This window comes from Equus quagga, chromosome 15, assembly GCF_021613505.1.
Source record: "Equus quagga isolate Etosha38 chromosome 15, UCLA_HA_Equagga_1.0, whole genome shotgun sequence".
In the NCBI taxonomy this organism is placed as follows: Eukaryota; Metazoa; Chordata; class Mammalia; order Perissodactyla; family Equidae; genus Equus; species Equus quagga.
In genome coordinates, this window is record NC_060281.1 from 89,274,891 (window position 1) to 89,293,278 (window position 18,388).

The following is an 18,388-nucleotide window of genomic DNA, read 5'->3' on the forward strand; positions in this document are numbered from 1 at the left end:
AAAATGTTTTTGCTATATTGTCTTTTCACCAATAACATGGAATATTTTTAGTTTTATCTAATTTTTATTTAGTACCACTATGCAAACTCTTTGCCTTCCTGCCAGTTGTGTTTATTTTTAATCTTATTGCATTGGCCAGAACTTCTAAACAATATATGTAAGTGGGCTGTTGGTTTTAATGAGAAATGCTTTATCATTAAAGGTAATGATTATATTGGTTAGTGAATTTCTATTTGTCTTTAGAATCTTTAAAGAGAATTGTTTAGTTTTATTGGATAGTTTACAACATCTTTTGAGACAGTCATGCTCTTTCCTTACTCAAAGTTTTTCTTGGCTGCATTCACAACTTTTCTATTAGAAACTTTCCTTTCCTGACGCAAAAATAGTTCCACGTGGGGTTGAATATTATCCTCTCTGCTAACAATCTCATTCCCTTTCTCATTTCTAATATTGAAATGTATTTCCTCTTCCCCTCATATGATTTGTCACAATTTTGTCAATGTTTCTGATTTACTTTTTCCAAGAAGCAACCCTTGATTTATTATCCCAACTGGTTTTGTTTTTGTTCTCTATTTTTGTCTTGATTCATTATATACCTTCTACTTTCTTTAGGATTTTTTTTATAACCTTTTATTTTTTTATTTTTTTGAGGAAGATTAGCCCTGAGCTAACATCTGCCGCCAATCCTCCTCTTTTTGCTGAGGAAGACTGGCCCTGAGCCAACATCCTTGCCCATCTTTCTCCATTTTATATATGGGACGCCTCCCACAGCATGGCTTGCCAGGTGGTGTATAGGTGTGCACTGGGGTTCTGAACCAGTGAACCCTGGGCCGCCGAAGCAGAATGTGTGAACTTAACTGCTGTGCCCCATAACCTTTTATTTTAAAATATTTTTTCTCATTAATAAAAGATTTAAGACTTTGCCTACCTTTGTTTACAGCTTTCTCTGAATCTTAAATATTTTGATGCATATTTTCATTTTTATTTAAGTTTTCATTCTCTCTTTTTCTGGTAAGTTAATTCCCAAGATTTAAAAATTTGCAGGCTAAATGTTTTAGTCTTAATTTATAGTTTACTATAATTACATCCTTGGAGCTTTGAGGGTATGTGTGTATATGACACGTATTTATATACACATCCTTTTCAGATTACTACATGGATTATTAAAGGGGGGTATTTTCTGTTTGGTAAAAATATGAAATATTTTAATTCTGGAAATCTGTTCCTTCAAAATAAATATAGTTTATAAGGTAGAGGTATGAAAATACTCATTTGAAAGTAATTCCTGGTGACAAAACTTGGAAATGTTAAAGTTTCATGATGCTTGTTAAAGATGGTAAGGAAAACTTTATTCAAGGGGGGACTACTACAATGGAGTTTTCTAACAGGGGAGAGATGCTGAGTTTAAATCTAACTGACTCCAGCAAGGACAAAATTGGGATTTGTAACCAAGGAAGCAGGGTGAGTGTCAGTGGGTGGAAAATTACTAAGAGGAAACATCAACAGTAAGGTGGACTCTGGCTAAACCGAGTTGACAGGATTATTGCTGAGGATGGGCTGGAGTGATAAGATATCGAGGATGGGCATAAGGAATTTGATCAGATATCAAGGGTGGGGGATTTTCCCTAAACTGACCCAGCAGGTTTCTTGCTAAAACTGAAGTAAAACGGCCAGAACCACCACTGAAGACAGCCCAAGGTTGGTAATATTTTAGTTACCTTTTGTTGCATAACAAATTACCACAAAACTAACAGCTTATAAAAGCATTTATTATCTCACACAGTTTCTGGGAGTTGGGAATGCAGAAGCAACATAGGGTTGTTCTGGCTCAGGGTGTCATGAGGTTGCAGTTACCTGAAGGCTTAACTGGTTCTGGAGGATTTGCTTCCAAGGTGGCTTGCTTACTTGGCTTGACAGGAAAACTCCAGTTCTTTGCTGGCTGTTGGGAGAAAGCCTCAGTTCCTCCCTGTGGGCCTCTCTACTGGTCTACCCAAGTGTTCTTGAGACGTGACTAGCTCGCTTCTAGAGGGAGTGATGCAATAGAGTGAGCAAGGATGCTGCAATGCCTTTTGTGACCTAGTCTCAGACATTTCAGTCTTTTGTTTCCACAATATTCTGTTCATTAGAAGTGAGCCACTAAATCCAGCCCACGTATCACGGGGAAGGTAACTAAGCTCCATCTTTGAAGGGAAGAATTTGTGAACGTAATTTAAAACCATTGGGGTACATACTCTAGCCGAAAATTATTTACATACCTCCTATGTGCAAAATGCAATCACCTCCTCCCAAGACCTCCGAAAGTTTCATCCATTACAGCATTAACATGAAGTCCAGAATCTCATCATTTAAAGCAGGTCCAGATGTGAATCAGGGTCCTTGGGTGGTGGTGCTTAAGTGTAGTATGTCAAGTACAGTTCCTTTAGATTTGAAGACCTGTGAACAAAAGAGATGAGTTACCTGCCAGCCTACATCCACACCCAACGTACAGTGGGACAGACATAGGATAATCTTCATGACACCCCTGTTCAAAAAGGGGGAAGGGGGAAGGGAGATGAGTCATTTAGTCAGTGGCAGTTCTGAAATCCCACCAGGTACATGTTGGCAATTCACTGAGTAGCACTCATAGGCCTGGAAATTCTCTTGACTTTGATCTCTGGGTTCATGATTCTGCTTTTTGTTGTTTTTCTTTTTTTTTTTTTGAAAGGTAGCACATAGTTATAGCTAAAGAGTTTTCTCAGCCTGCTCTCTGCTTGTAGAAGGTAGAAGTCCAAAGTTCTCTTTTCATTTTGTGCTGGCTCTGGTCGTTTCAGTCCAAGCTGGTGGCATTTCTTCAAATATATTCTCCTAAAAACTTAGTGTGTCTCCTGTTAATCTTACTGGTGTGCACACCAAAGAAGACCACTCCAAAGCCACAACCACACATCTCTTCAAGATAAGGCCGTCTCTGTCTTGGTTTCCTGCTAAGATAGCTAAGGGACAAACACCCTTAAGCTTCCTAGAAGCCCTGTTGTGTGAGATGGTCTCTCAGGCACACACTTATACTCTTTAGAGAGCCTTGGCCCGACTGAATGGTACTCTGAATCACCACTTTTGATCTTTCTGAGCCTTAACAAAGAATTTTATAGTCACACTCATCTTTAGACCACTTTTCTTCACCGCCCTGGATATGTTCTTTGCTTGGTAGCCGTTAATTTTAGCATATTTTGCCATATGAAGAGACTAGAAAATTTCAAAACCAGCAAGTTCTGGCTTCTTTTTTGCTTAACAGTTCTTTTTTATTAGCTTTTTTATTTTCTTTCACATTGTACTATAAGCAACAGCAAGAAACTTCTTGAAAGTGCTTTCAGGTGGGAATCTTCTTAGCTAGATGACTCAGTTAATTAGGTACATTTGCTACTTTCAGTAGATTAGATACATTTTCTACTTTTTATGTAACTGCAGGTGATACCGTTGCTACACTTTCTGCCACTATATAATCCCTTTCTCAGTTTTTTAATAAAATGTTCCTCACTTCCTTTTAAGGCACACCATATCCTTCTCAAGGTGTTTTGTTTTTGTTTTTGTTTTTGTTTTACTAAGGCTTGCACTAATACTCTCCTCAAAGTCCTTCCAGCTTTTGCCTGGTTCCAAAGCGCTCCCATATTTTAGGTATTTGTGATCGCTTGCTGTATAAAGTATTACCTCAAATTTATCAGTTTAAAATAATAAATGTATTATTTTATGTTTTTCAAGAGTCAGGAATTTGGAATTGGCCTAGCTGAGTGGTTCTGGCTTAGCTGCTTTCAGGAGGTGGTAATTAAGCTGTTGACTGGAGTTACAGTCATCTAGAGGCTTGACTGGGGCTGCAGGATCTTGCTGTGGCCTGAATGTTTGTGTCCCCCCCAAATTCATGTGGAAATCCTAACCCCCAAAGGTGATGTTATGGTAGCTGGGGCCTTTGGGAGGTGATTAAGTCATGAGAGTGGAGCCTCATGAGTGGGATTAGTGTTTTTGTAAAAGAGATTCATTCCATGGAGCTCCCTAGCCTCTTCCACCATGTGACGATACAATGAGAAATCTGTGACTTGGAAGAGGTCCCTCACCCAACCATGCTGGCACCCTGATCTTGGACTTCCAGCCTCCAGAACTGTGAGTAATAAATTTCTGTTGTTTTATAAACTACCTAATCTGTGGTGTTTTCTTATATAACAGCTTGAATGAACTAAGACAATTAGCTGCTAAACTTACATGGCTGTTGGCAGAAAGCCTCAGTTCCTTGTCACATGTTCTTCATGACATGTCAGCTGGCTTCTGGCAGAGTGAATGATCCAAGAGAGAGTAAGAAAGAAGCTGCATCCTAGCCTTGGAAGTGAAATACCATCACTTCTGTTGTATGCTATTAGTTAGACAGACCAGCCATGGTATAATATATAAGTGGACCATATATGAGCTGGAACCAGGCAGGGGGTGGGGAATACTAGGGGGCCATCTTGGAGGCTACCACAGGGAGAATGGAACCTTAGACATTTCTATGATACTCTACAAGGAATGCAGGTAAAACTGAGTTAATGGTCAGTGTGTTACTTTCCCACTCTCTAGTTTGCCACTGTGGCTGACGCTGACCAGTCTGAGATGAGATTCTTTTGGACGTAAGTACATTAATTTAAAAACTTTGAATACGTATTATATTCACATTGTTCAAAATCAAAAAGTATAACTCTCCTCAGATTCATTTTTAGTCTTTCAGATAATTTATTTTTTCTATTTTTTTTAGATAACGGATTTATATTATACACAGTTTTCTTCATCTTGCCTTATTTGTTTTGACAGTGTAACATGCTCACAATGTTTTATGGCATATAAACTGACAAAATCATTGCCTAAAATTAAGAAAGGAATAATTAAAAAAATCTTTTCTGAAGTGTTTCTAGAGATTACTAAGAAAAATCTCTAACACACTATTATAAAATTGTTGTAAGGAAAAACCTGGCTATTTTGTAAATAATTACACCTAGTCAATAAATAAATACGAAATTCTCAATCTCAATAGCAAACATAGAAATGGAAATTAAAACCGTGGTATCTTATTGATGAATATTCTAGGAATTATGTTTACATCAGTGAGAGTATGATGAAAGGAAAGTCAATTTGTATAAACCTTTCTGAAAGTTATTTCAAAATATTAATTAAAATCAATAATATATCTTTCATAGATAGCTTTTACAAATTCAATAAAAATTCACAGAATGAATGTTTAGTATAAAAAATTTAGCATATAGGAAAATTGAAGGTTTTAGTTTGTACTTCTAGAAAGTGGAAATAATTTAAATGCTCGAAAACTGAACATTTTGGTATTTCCCGTTTAATAGCTGCATATTATATACATATATATTTTACAGAGATTACAGTACTATGAAGTAAAACTAGCAAGATACAGATTTGTGTATACATTGTGATCTGAACTATGGAGAAAATATGTGAAGGGAAAAAGACTAAAATAGTAACTTCCTTAGTAATCCAACTTTTGAACTATTTTGATCTTTAAATGATAGGAAAAAAGCACTCCTTAAAAAAAATACTTCCAGATTTTATGCAGTGAACTTGCATTGTTCTGAAAACTTTACTTATATAAAACGAGGAGCTTGTTTTCATTGCTACTAGCAGTCTGAAGTACATCTGTAAGAGATACTTTCTTTGGAAAAAATATTTTATAAATTATTCATCTAGTACAGATTCTATTCCCTTTGGATTGATAAAATATTTGGCTTCTGTTTTTCCTAAACCCTTCTTCTCCAAAAACATTCACTGAATCATTTTAGCCTCCTTCCCTTGACTTTTTTTCTTCTCTGAATGGCTAACGTTACCAGGCCTTGAGAGTTAAAATGTCTATCCATTTGATACCCAATTTAGGTGATCGTATGTGGACCCAGGCTCAGCCTGGGCACATTCATGCCTCCATTACTCATCTGGGTCTCTCATTGTACCCAGCACCTGGATATGCCAGCAAACATTAGTGCTCAGTCTCGTCCTCAGGCTGTGCCCCTGAGATGGTGAGGGTACTTTGCCCCCAGGAGGAGACTGAGAAGCGAGCACAGGTCTGTGAGTGTCTGTATTTTGTGTTATAAATCAATGTCCTTGGAACTTGGTCAGGCTTCCTCTGGCTCAATTATGGATAGTTACCCTTGGTGACCATTCCAGTGCTGGAACTGCAGGTGAGAGCGACTGTCCTTCCTGGTCAGTTAGGACTCCTGTGTAAGCATAGTCTGAGAACAGGCCCCTGAAACAAAAAACACAGACACCCATTAGGAATGAGGAGGAAGACACAGGGAATCACTTCAAAGACTGGTCTCCGAAATTTCCATGAACCTAGACAGTGAAGGAGAAGGAGAGGAGTCAAGGCCATGGTGCACATGTTCCAAGGACCCGCTGAATCCACAGCTAGTGTTGGACCGTCTGATGAGTCTTTTATAATACTACCTCACCTCTCTCGCTAAAGGTTGAGTGTTTGTGATACATTGGACAAATCTAAGCCCTTAAACATCAGCCATTAACTACCCCTTTCCCTCCCCAATTCTGGACCCTTGGCCCAGGAAGCAGCTCCATTGTCCATGGGAGGCCTGGGGTGCCTGTGAGCTCTTGGTTTTCCTCCCTGTGGGAGGAAACAGCTGCTGTAACCTCTCAGGAGGACCAGTGAACAAGTGTCCAGGATCCAGTAAATTGAACCACTTGAAACTTCCTCCAGGCCTCTGAGGAGATCCACAGCACCCCTTTGTGGCTTCTTTGGGCCAAGCATGTGTGGTACGCCTCTCATTCATTTAATGAATTACGCTTAAGGTTTTTTTTTTTTTTTTTTTTTGACATTTCTACTGTATTTCTCAGACCAACCCACACTCATTGCTTATTTCTTCCTTGCTCATTGCCATTTGTACTTCTTTCTGTAATTATTGTTGACAATCCACTGCCTTGTCTGTGTTTCAGTTTCGGTGTTACTTGGTCTTAATTGTTAATCTCAATATTTTGAATGACAAAAGAAATTATATTCATGGCCATCTGACTTGAAGTTATTAACTTTGACTCTCAAATTGAATGAAACTCTGGTTTAAAATGATAATTATTTTAATAATTTACTTTAGAGAATTTTAAATAGAAAATACAGACTCATAACCCAAAACTGACTATGCCAGTCCAGTACAGACGTTAGGCTCTGGGGGACCTAGACAGGAAAGGGAAATATGGAGCATTTAAAAGGTGAGAAGCACAAACTGTCCTGATTTAGGTCCACTGTGCCTCCTAGTGCTATTCATTGATAGGAGACACCAGAGCCTGTGATGAAGCTTTGTGTAAGTACTTTGCCTAAGTAGCTTTTGCTGTGCGTGAGTGTGAAATCCTGGTTTGGGGATTATAGGCCCTTCTGTTTTAGCAGACATGCTGCTGTCAGCAAGTCAGTTGGCCACGTCAGTAAAAAAGGCATCCTAGAGAGGATTGATGAAGCTTTCTGCACTTTGGAGGGATTTCAACTTTAAGTACAAAGCAGGAAAGGACTTACTTTGTGACTTGAAAAATCTGAGAGGTGCTTATTATTTATTATAATTTATTTTTATCATTTGCATTTAATTTCTACCCATAGCTCTGTGGTAAGAGAATGAGATCTGCACAAAATTTTGCATACTTGTTTTGAGACAGAAATTTAGGAGTTTTTACAAAGGAAATAACTATTGTTATATGAATAGAAGTAGTTTGAAAGAAGTTCAATAACATGCAGTTTGTAATAGAGAAAACATAAAATCCCTACAATATTATGAATAAGTAATGATCTAAATAGGTGAAGAATACTTGAAAACATGCAGAGATGTTGACTGTGTATTGCTAAATGGGAGACTGGATTGTAAGATATATTGCAGTTTGACCCTTCTCCCTTCCTTACTTTCTCCCTAACCCCTCCTTCTGCCCCAGGCCAACTACCATCTCACATAGAAACAGGCAAACACACAAAAACCTGGAAAGGTATATGTTTTCAAAATATGTGCAATGATTACCTCTAAGTAGTGAGAGTATGGGTGGTTTTTGTTTTAAACATTTGCACATTGGCTATTTATCTATTTTGTTATACTCATTCTTCTTTTTCAATGTTACTTAATTTCAAAGGAAAGTTTGGGAGAGCACAGAGGAGCAGTTAAGAAAAAGAAGCAGTTTGTTCCTGATCATTAAAAAGTCACTGGTGCCCACATCTTTCCTCTATGGCCTAGGGTCATTGATGGCCCTTTCACAGCTACCTGTCCTTTTTCGTGCTAAAATGTCTTAGTCATTTCCAGCTGCTATAACAAAAATATACCATAGACTGGGTGGCTTAGACAATAAACATTTATTTCTCACAGTTCTGGAAGCTGGGAAGTCCAAGATCATGGTGCCGGCAAATTTGGTTCTTGGTAAGGGCACTCTTCTTGGCTTCTAAATGGCCACCTTCTCACTGTATCCTTATATGGCAGAGAAGAGAGAGAATTCTAGTCCCTTTCTCTTCTCATAAGGACAGTAATTCCACCATGGGGGCTGTACCCTCATGAACTCATCTAAACCTAATTAATTCCCAAAGATCCCACCTCCAAATACCATCAGATTAGAGGTTAGGGTTTCAACATATGAATTTTGGGGACATGCAAACTTGCAGTCTTGACCCCCCCCAAAAATTCATGTCCTCATATGCAAAATATATTCATTTCATCCCAACGACCCTAAAAGTCTTTTTTTTTTTTTAAGGATTGGCACCTGAGCTAAAAACTGTTGCCAATCTTCTTTTTTTTTTCTGCTTTATATCCTCAAACCCCCCGTACATAGTTGTATATCTTAGTTGCAGGTCTCTCTAGTTGTGGGATGTGGGATGCCGCCTCAACGTGGCCTGACGAGTGGTGCCATGTCCGCGCCCAGGATCCGATCCCTGGGCCGCCGCAGTGGAGCGCGGGAACTTAACCACTCAGCTACGGAGCCGGCCCCTAAATCATTCCAACATCACTTCTAAAGTCTAAAGTCCAATGTTTTATCTGTATATCCTCTAAATCAGATATGTGTGAGACTCGAAGTGCAATTCATTCTGAGGCAAGTTCCTCTCTACATTTCAACCTGTGAAACCAAAGAAGTTGTATGTTTCCAAAATACAATTGTGGGACAGGTATAGGATAGATATTCCCATTCCAAAAGGGACAAGTATGAAAGAAGGAAGATCTACAAAGCACAGCAAGGCAAATCCCATTAGATTTTAAGTTTTGAAAATAATCCAAAGATGGTAGCCTTGATGATCTCTGAATTGCCTTTGGGTTCCTTTTTCCCTTGTCTTGAAGAATAGTGACTGTTTGCAGTTGGATAGCTCTATGGTCCAGTCCTACAGGATCTAAAAGTCCAATAGCCTTCTTTCGTTCCATCACATCTCCATACCCTTCAGTTCCAACTGGCAATGTTCCTGCTGGGGTGGCTGATTAAGTCACTGATACGAATCTTATCAAATATTTGGCCACACCCTTAGTGTTCTCTTAAGAAGATGTTTTCTCATTTTTTGCAATATGGATAGGCTGAGAATTTTCCAGATCTTTAAGTTCTATTTGCTTTTTGCTTAATTCCTTGTGCAATTTATTTCTCTCTTTTCTTATTTTACCATAAGCAGTCAGGAGGAACCAAGCTGCAACTTTAACACTTTGCTTAAAAATCTCCTCATCTAAGTATGCAATTTCATCACTCACAAGTTCTATCTTCCACAAAACACTAGAACACAAACACAATTCAGCCAAATTCACTTTATAACAAGAATTACTTTTTCTCCATTGTCCACTGACCTATTCTTCATTTCCCTCTGAGACCTCATTAGAATGGCCTTTACTGTCCATATTTCTACCAACATTCTGTACATGATTATGTATTCTCTAAGAAGACGGAAACTTTCTCTATGCTACCTCTTTTTTTTTCCTGAGCCTTCACTATATTGGCCTTTTTCTAGCAGGCACTTCAAAACTCTTCTAGCCTCTATCCATAGCCCAGTTTCAAAGCCACTTACACATTTTTAGGTATTTGTTATAGCAGTACTCCACTTCTCAGTACCAATTTCTGTCTTAGCTGAGGCTGCTTATAACAAATAATTGTAGACTGGATGGCTTAAACAACAGACATTTATTTCTCACAGTTCTGGGGTCTGGGAAGTCCAAGATCAAGGTGCTGGCAGATTTGAGGGCAGTCTTCCTGGCTTGTAGATGGTTGCCTCTAGCTGTATTCTCACATGGCAGTGAGAGAGAGCTCTAGTCACTTTCTCTTCTTATAGGGACATTAATCCCATCTTGGGGGCTCCACTCTTACCTAAACCTAATTATTTCCCAAAGGCGCCATCTCCAAATACCATCACCTTAGGGGTTAGGGTTCAATATATGAATTTTGGGGGAGACACAAACATGCACTCATATAACCAACACAGAGTCCCTCTGCTGGAGATGCCCTTACTCCCTCCACATTTGCTTACCCCTCCTCTTCCAAGACCCCCACGTGCATGTCCTACCTAGGTGGACTCTACCTTGATTTCCCTGGAAAAAGGGTAGCTACTTTAGCAGTTGAGTTTTCAAAAATCCTTGTTAATTCTTTGTAATAGTAATTAGCACATCAGTTTATACTTTATTTCTAATATCTTGGAAGGTAGTATCCTTGACAGAAGGAACTTCTCTTGTTTGTCTTTGTATTTTCACCTTCCCAGACCAACCTAAAACAGTAGTTTCCCCTTATCTGTGGTTCTGCTGTCCGTGGTTTCAGTTACTTGCGGTCAATCACAGTCCAAAAATATTAAGTGGAAAATTCACCTGCAGCAGATGATCCTCCTTCTCATGTATCCTCAAAAGGTCAATAGTAGCCTAATGTTGTGTCACAATGCCTTCGTCATTCTTCTCAGTTCACCTCATCTCGTAGGCATTGTATCATCTCACGTCATCACAAGAAGAAAGGCGAATACAGTACAATGAGATATTTTGAGAGAGAGACCACAGTCACATAGTTTTTATTACAGTATATTGTTATAACTATTCTATTTTATTATTAGTTATTGTTATTAATCTATTACTGTGTGTAGTATATAAAATAAACATTATCATAGGTATAAATGTGTAGGAAAAAACATAGTATATTTAGGGTTTGGTACAATCCGCGATTGTAGGCATCCACTAGGGATCTTGGAACGTATCCCCTGCAATAAACGGGACCACTGTACAATATGTCACTCAGAACTAACCATTAATAAATGTTTGCTGGTTGAGTGAATGAGTTGCTGCATGAGTGGATGGATAGATGGATGAAAGTTTGAGCCCAAGACATATATATGTAAAATGAAGGTTTTATATTAAACGATTATTAGTTTTCCTCTAATACTTTGTGGTTAAAAAATTTAAAGTTAGGGGCTCCATGTGATAAAGAGATAGAACTGGAAAACATAAAGAGACAAAAGAGCAAATAAATTGGAAGCAACTTAAAAATTTGGCAAAATGTCAGAATAAGAGTAGAGAAAACACATATGCAATGTTTGGGGATTATAAATATTCATTCCTTTCTTTTGCTCTTAAAGTTTTCTTTTCTATAACAATTCAATTCTCACCTATAATTTTCTTTGACTGATAGGACTTTAGAGAATATATACATTTTTAATCTTTAAAATTTAAATTTTATTCAATGTTTTAATTATAGCAATTATTTCTAATTTTAAGTCAACATGTTTGTTTTAGACAATAGAGTGATATATAGAATTGTAAAAGAAAAATCATATATAAATTTTGACATTAAATCACCCATATAGCCCAACCTCTTATCATTCCCAGTCACTTTCAATGAGATACCTCCAAGTTTCTTGGCCTGTTAGAATGCTGCAGGGACAGCATAAAAGGAGAGTTGTTCAGCTGCTTGTGCTCCCTATCCTAGTCTTGGACACTCCCACTGCTCTTGGAAGCAGAGAAACTGTACCAAATATGAGTCTTCCTCTTAGTTGAGTTGGTAAAATTCATGACTGCCCTCTGCAGGAGAGAGACCTGCTATTTAAACATACAAGTTGGTGTGTGTTCACTCATTAGACCAATGTCCAATGTCTGCTTTATGTCAGGTGTATCAGTCATATACTGCTACGTAACAAACAACCACAAATATAAGCATTTATTACTCACATGTGTGTTCATTTTGAAGCCCAGACTGAAGAGCCAGAAATTACCCAGGCCCAGGTCTTTTAGGTAATACAAGCAGCAAAAGAGGGTAAACCAAATGGTGCAAAACATCTCATTGCTCAAGGGAGCACATGGCTAAGACCAAAGTCAAGAGGGATGCATATTCCTTTAGGAAGAACTGCAAAGCAAAGTTACATGACAAAGTTACATGAACAAAGGTAAGAGTAACATTGGAACAATAATTTAATCTAGTAAACCAGCCATTACGCTATTCTTGAGATATTCTCTGGACTTGCGTGATATTCTGTTCTCAGGATATAGCTATACCTAGAACTTCCTTTGTTTGGAAGAGTCTGTATACTCAAGAGAAGCTTTGAAACACTCCAAGTTGTACTATCTGCAGTCACTTCCCAGTGGTAATGACATAATCTTTATATACAAATATTTATATCCAGTACTTGACTTGTAAAAGAACCCTCTCTTTGGGTTCTCATACTGTATATACATTATACATACAGTATTTCCATATCTATCTATTGAAAGGGTTTATATTGATACCTCCTACTTAATTGCAACACTCCTGGATTCATTCTAGGCTCCTTTTTCATATTATATCTCCCTTCTCTTTGAGTAAGAAAACTAATTCCTATTAACTACAATATACTTTTTTATTTTCTCATTTCTAGAAAGCACATTACATCAATTCAGAATTGTTAACTCATACTACTTGTATAAACAAACCTACTAACTAGTACAGCCAACAGTAGTTCTCAGCCTTGTCATCCTTAGGCTAGGTCCCCGAGAGGGTGAGGGCAACTTTGTCCCCAAGGAGGGAGCCTGAGAACTGGGTGGGGATCTATGAGTTTTTGTTGTGTGTATTGTAAGTCAGTCTTCTGGGGACTTGGCCAGGTTTCTGCTGGAACCACGATGGATAGTGACCATTAGTGACCACTCTAGTGCTGGAGGCACAGGTGAGAGTGACTGTCCCTCCTGGGAACATAGTGAGTGCTCTGAGTCACCACAGGCTGAGAACTGGCCCCTGAACCCAAAAACACATTCATTTTAGGAATGAGGAATGAGAGCAGAGGGATCACTCCAAAGACCAGTCTCTGAAATCTCCATGAACCTGGAAGTGAGTGAGTAGTGGGAGGAATCCAGGCTATGATGCAGATGTCCCAAGGATCCACTGGCAACCACAGCTGAGGAGCTCTCTACTGGCTCTTTTATTCCCTCCTGAATGCCCTGGGTAGTAATATGTGCATGGTGCATTGTGCAAATCTCCTCCCTTTACTACTTCTCCCAACTGTACCCTCAGCTCAGAAAGCAGCTCCCTTGCTAGAAGACAAGTTTGCCTGATGAAGCACCCTTTCACATGGGCTGCTGAGTCCAGAGCCCTTTACATGTGAAGCCCTGAGTGTGTCAGACCATGCTCACTTCCAAGGGAATGCACAGTGCCTCTGGGGGCTTCTTCAAGAGAATGTGAATGGTGATTGGAAATATGAAGAGTAAGCAGTCATGCATTCTTTCATTCAACTAACAAATAGCGTTTTAATTCCTTTGATTTTTTCCCTACAATTTGTAGTTTGCCTTTCACTTTCTTACTGGTATCGTTCGATGAGCAGTAGCTTTTACCTTTTTATGAAGTCCAACTTACAAATTTTTTTGTGTGTCCTTGTTATCTTTGTGCCTTATCTGTGCCAGTTATCAAAACATCCTCCCATTTTTTATTTTTTTCTAGCAGCTTTTTGTTTTGGCTTTCACATTTGAGTCTATAATCTATCTTGAATTAGTTTTGTGTGTGATGTGAGGTAGGGGAGTCAAAGATCTTTTGTCCCCCCCCCAATATAAATATCCAGTTTTTAGAGTACTGTTCATTAAAAAAGACTTTTTCCCCATTGAATTTCATTGGTACATTTGTTGAAAATCAAGTGAATGTAAATGTGTTTATTTATTTATTTATTTTCCCAGCTTTATTAAGGTATTATTGACAAATAAAATTGTATATATTTAAAGTATACAACATGAGGACTTGATATATGAATACATTGTGAAATGATTGCCACAATTAAGTTCATTAATACATTCATCATCTCACATAGTTACCTTTTAGTCTGTGTGTTTGTGTGGGGGGGGGGGGGGGGCGAGAACACTTAAATTCTAATCTCTTGGTAAATTTCAAGTATACAATACAGTATAAAGTGTTGGATTATTTTTAAACTCTATTAATCTGTTGACCTATTTGTCTGTCTTTACACCAATACCACATGGCCTTAATTGCTGTAACTTTATAGAAAGTTTCAGGATTACCAGGGCTATTCTAGGTCCTTTATGTTTCCATTTAACTTGAAAATCACTTAATAATTCCTGCCAACCCACTGGAACTTTCATTGGGATTGGTTTGAATGTCTATACCAATTTGGAGATATTTAATATCTTAAAATATTGAGAGAATTTTTACAACCTATTGTTTTGAACCAAAATTCAGTCTCTGATTTAATTCAGGATTCACTTTGATGAGGAATATTAGGTGAAATTGGTTTCTTACATAAAAAATGTTTCACAGGTTTTCCTTGGTACATTTTGATGGCTTTTCAAGAAGGGAGTTTCCAGTAACATATATTTTAGTTTTATTTAGCAATAAGTCATTAAATTATGACAGCCCATGCTGCCACTTCTGTGAGACGATACATGTATTTCTGTGTGAATTGTAGGTGTGTGTTAGATATGCCATCAGTTTCAAAACAATAAACGTTTATTTTCTCGTAGTTTCTGTGAGTTAGTCTCAAGGGGTTGCTTAGCCAGGTGTCTCTGGCTCATGGTCCCTCATTTAGTTGTAGGTGGGCTGTCAGTAAGGGTCCCCATACATCTGAAGACTCAGCTGGAGCAGTAGGATCTGCGTTTTCTCGTGGCTGTTGGCAGGCCTTGTTTCCTCACCATGTGGGCTTCTCCAAACGCTTGTGTCAGGCAGGGTGTCTTCCTACCCCCAGGACAAGCAATCAAAGAGAAAACAACTAAGTCAGGCCACTGTCTTTTTACAACCTAGTGTTAGAGGTGACATTCCATTACTTCTGTGTTCTGCTTGTTAGAATCTTGTTCTATAAATGAGTTAAAGGTGGCCTCTGTAAATTAGCCGCTATGTTGTTTGCCTCTTCACAGCAGGCTGGAGCCATTAGCTCAAGCCTGCCTGCACCAAAATGAAATTTTTCACATCCAGTTGCTTTAACTATAGGCCAAATAAGCATATTCTTAGCCATTTAGAGTCTGCCTGCTTTGCATAACCCCTGAAACCACTCATCCTGTCTGCTCGCCAAAGGTGAGAAAAATCCTGGGCTATAAAAGACCCCAAATTGCTGCTGCTCTTTGTAGCTCTCTGACCCAGAGATTTCTGGCTGTGCTGTTGAGCAACATCTGGACGCATAAGCCCTTTTCTGATTCACTTCTCACCTGAGAGTTCTTTGCCCTCTTCTGCATGTTGGCCCTAAGCCGCTGATTCTGGAAGGTTTACAGCTGTGAGGGACTTCCCCTCTCACCTAACCTAAGTGCCCCCCGAAAAGCTCCTTGTGAGCTCCTGCCATCTCATGGTCACATCTTTTCCTTTATCAGCCTGAAATCCTCAAACTAACTACCCCATCGCTCAGTACAGCCCACACTCAAGGGAGGGGATACACAAGGGAATGAATACCAGGAGGCGGGGAGCACTGGGGGCACCTCAGCTGATGTCTACCACAGTCAGCCCCAAAGACTCGCGTCCCTCTCACATGCCAGACACGTGTCCTAGGCCTTGTGTTCAACTCTTCACACACACAAAAGAAACACTCAGGAGCAGAGGGCAAGGCTGAGCCTGTGGGTTTTTGTGTTACTTCCCCACCTGTATCTCTCATTGTGGAAATGGTTGCTGAACCACAGAGCACAGTAACACTCGTCCTCGTCCTCTGGCTGGGCCCCCATGATAGTGAGGGCGGCCTTGTTCCCAAGCGCAGGGAGCCAGAGAATCGGGCAGGGACCCCCTGAGACCCTGTTGCTAGTACCACCTATTAGACCCTGGCGTCCCTGATAGGGCTTCTCTTGACCCAGTTGGCATAATTATTGGAGGTGACGGCCCCAGCACTTGAGCCACAGGTGAGTGTGACTGTTCCCCCAGGAGTTGTGATCAGTGAAGATTCCTGAATCACCACATCCTGTGAAGTGGACCCTGAAAACAGGTGAGAGACCAGAAGTCAGAAGAGGGGACAGGGGCATGAGGATGCAGTGTGGCTTCTCCCCTGCTGTCTCCCCTGCTGTCCCCCCAGCACAAAAAGTACCCCCTGACCTGTGCAGTGAGCCAGAAGTGTGAGCAGGAGTGGCACCCAGGTCATGGTGTAGACACCGCAGTGCTGTGCTTTTCAAGACCCCTCAGTAGAGGCAGCCTCCCCCATGGGGGTGGGAATTTCATGTAAATGAGCTCCAGTCCCAGGGATACTCAGCAACGTGGTCAGGTGGCAGCTACTGAGTTGTTCCATATCAGTGACCAGGTGTTAATGGGACCCAGGGCCTGGGGGCCGTTTCACAGCTGAGCTTGCTTTCCCAGGCCCTGACCCACAGCCCCCTCTGGTGTCCATAGTGAGCATATCACTGATGGAAAGATGCCCTCCTTAGGGTCTTTCCCTGTTCACACCGTCTCTTCCCTCAGGTCTGGAGTTTTTAGTTCTTCAGTAGGTCAGATTCAGTGCCTGTGATTCCTGAGGAGGGAACTGGATGGAGGAATGTTGTGAAGGGAGGCCTGAATGAATCACTGCCTTTCTTCTTTACTCCAATTCACATACATTAGCTGTCTTTGTTGAGTAGAGGAGCTAAGGTCTTGGGTTCTCCTGCTGTCTTAGCTCCGTTTCCTCAGGAACCCACCCAGTAATGTGGCTACCTTGCCACATAGACAGTTGACCATCCCATGGTCAGATGCTGGATCTCTACCAGGGCCCAGTAGCATTTCAGAATTTATTTCTGAATGGTGTTTAGTATTCTGCTTCCCCAGAAAACTAGAGGACTGCATTATGATTTTTCTTTTAGGGCTTGCCAAATACTTCGTGTGTGTGTGTGTATCTGTGTCAGCTGGGTCATAGGACTCAAATGTCAAGGCTGCATGCATCATGGCTTGAGAGCCCTTGTCTGCACTGGGCCACCTTAAACTTAGTAGCCTCTGTGTCACCTGGTAATGTGATAGAGCAGTATTTCTAACAGTGAATATGGGTTTTCAGAAGATGAAGATGCCAATTAAGTGTGTGATTCTCTCATAAAGGTGGGGATTTTGGGGAGCAATAATTTGTCTTACTCTCGAGGCCATGTCTTGTCATGTCACAAACTAATGGCCCCCTGGAAACCTCATTGATATGATGGGCCTCTAAAATTTGCCTATGAGCCATTAGCAGTCAACACTTCTAGAAGCTGGAGGAAAGAGAGTCTTCCTTCTGAAGGAGAGAACGGGTGACACATTATCACGTTCATGCACCAGGGTCCTGGAGGAAAAGCACAGGCAGAGCTCTGTTCCTTCTGAGTATGAGGTGAGCCTGGAGACAAGCAGGATACATAAAAGAACTAGTATCAGAAAATGGGGGCTCCCGGCAAAGTTTCGTATGTGTGGACCGATCTATGTACCCTTCTCTTCTCCAAGAAGAAGGTTTGTGCCAGGCTGTGATAGGTCTTCTGGTCCCCCATGGAACGGAGGGGCTGAGGCCTCCACATCCTTGAAGCTCTTTGAACTTCTGCATTTGTAGCAGAGGAGTCCAGCTGTCCAGAGACTTTTCTGCCTGGGCTCAACACAGTGCTAATGACCTGCCAGCTCATTCACTGCTGATCCCCAGGGTTGGGAATCCTGCACCTCTCATCATGCTCAAAATGACCATTGCTCAGGAGCCCCAAGTCTGGAAAGTGAGCCATGAGTAGACAGAGAAAACAGCATCACATCTCAGGGGACTGTGCATCTGGTGGTGGAAGGAACAATAGAGTACCTGGAGGAGATGGCGCAGAGTGTCAGAATTGCTAGAGGAGACAGATTGTAACTAGGTAAAAAAGAAATAAGAGAATATAGGGAAATTCTACTATGCTACAAAAAGTCCTCTTACAATTAAGGAACATTATTTTATTGGATATAGTAGCTTCTTTAATTTTTTTTTGCTTATTTCAACATCTGGGTCATCTCAAGATTTGTCTCTTGAGTCGAGTGTCTTTTCTCATAAGAAATAGACACATTTTCATATTTCTTTGACGTT

The 18,388-nt window shown here is 40.1% G+C and overlaps 1 long non-coding RNA gene across 2 annotated transcripts; it reads right to left on the reverse strand.

Annotated features, from left to right (window-relative positions):
• Positions 1-1,849: 1,849 nt before the first annotated feature.
• Positions 1,850-10,960, reverse strand: LOC124226579 (uncharacterized). 2 transcript variants are annotated; one of them, XR_006885330.1, is made up of 4 exons: positions 10,806-10,960; positions 6,160-6,256; positions 2,256-2,433; positions 1,850-1,939 (listed from the first exon to the last, which is right to left on the reverse strand). It is a non-coding gene; the product is annotated as an uncharacterized LOC124226579 (long non-coding RNA). The 2 variants fall into 2 exon arrangements; XR_006885329.1 differs by having other exon boundaries at positions 1,895-2,433.
• Positions 10,961-18,388: the final 7,428 nt, after the last annotated feature.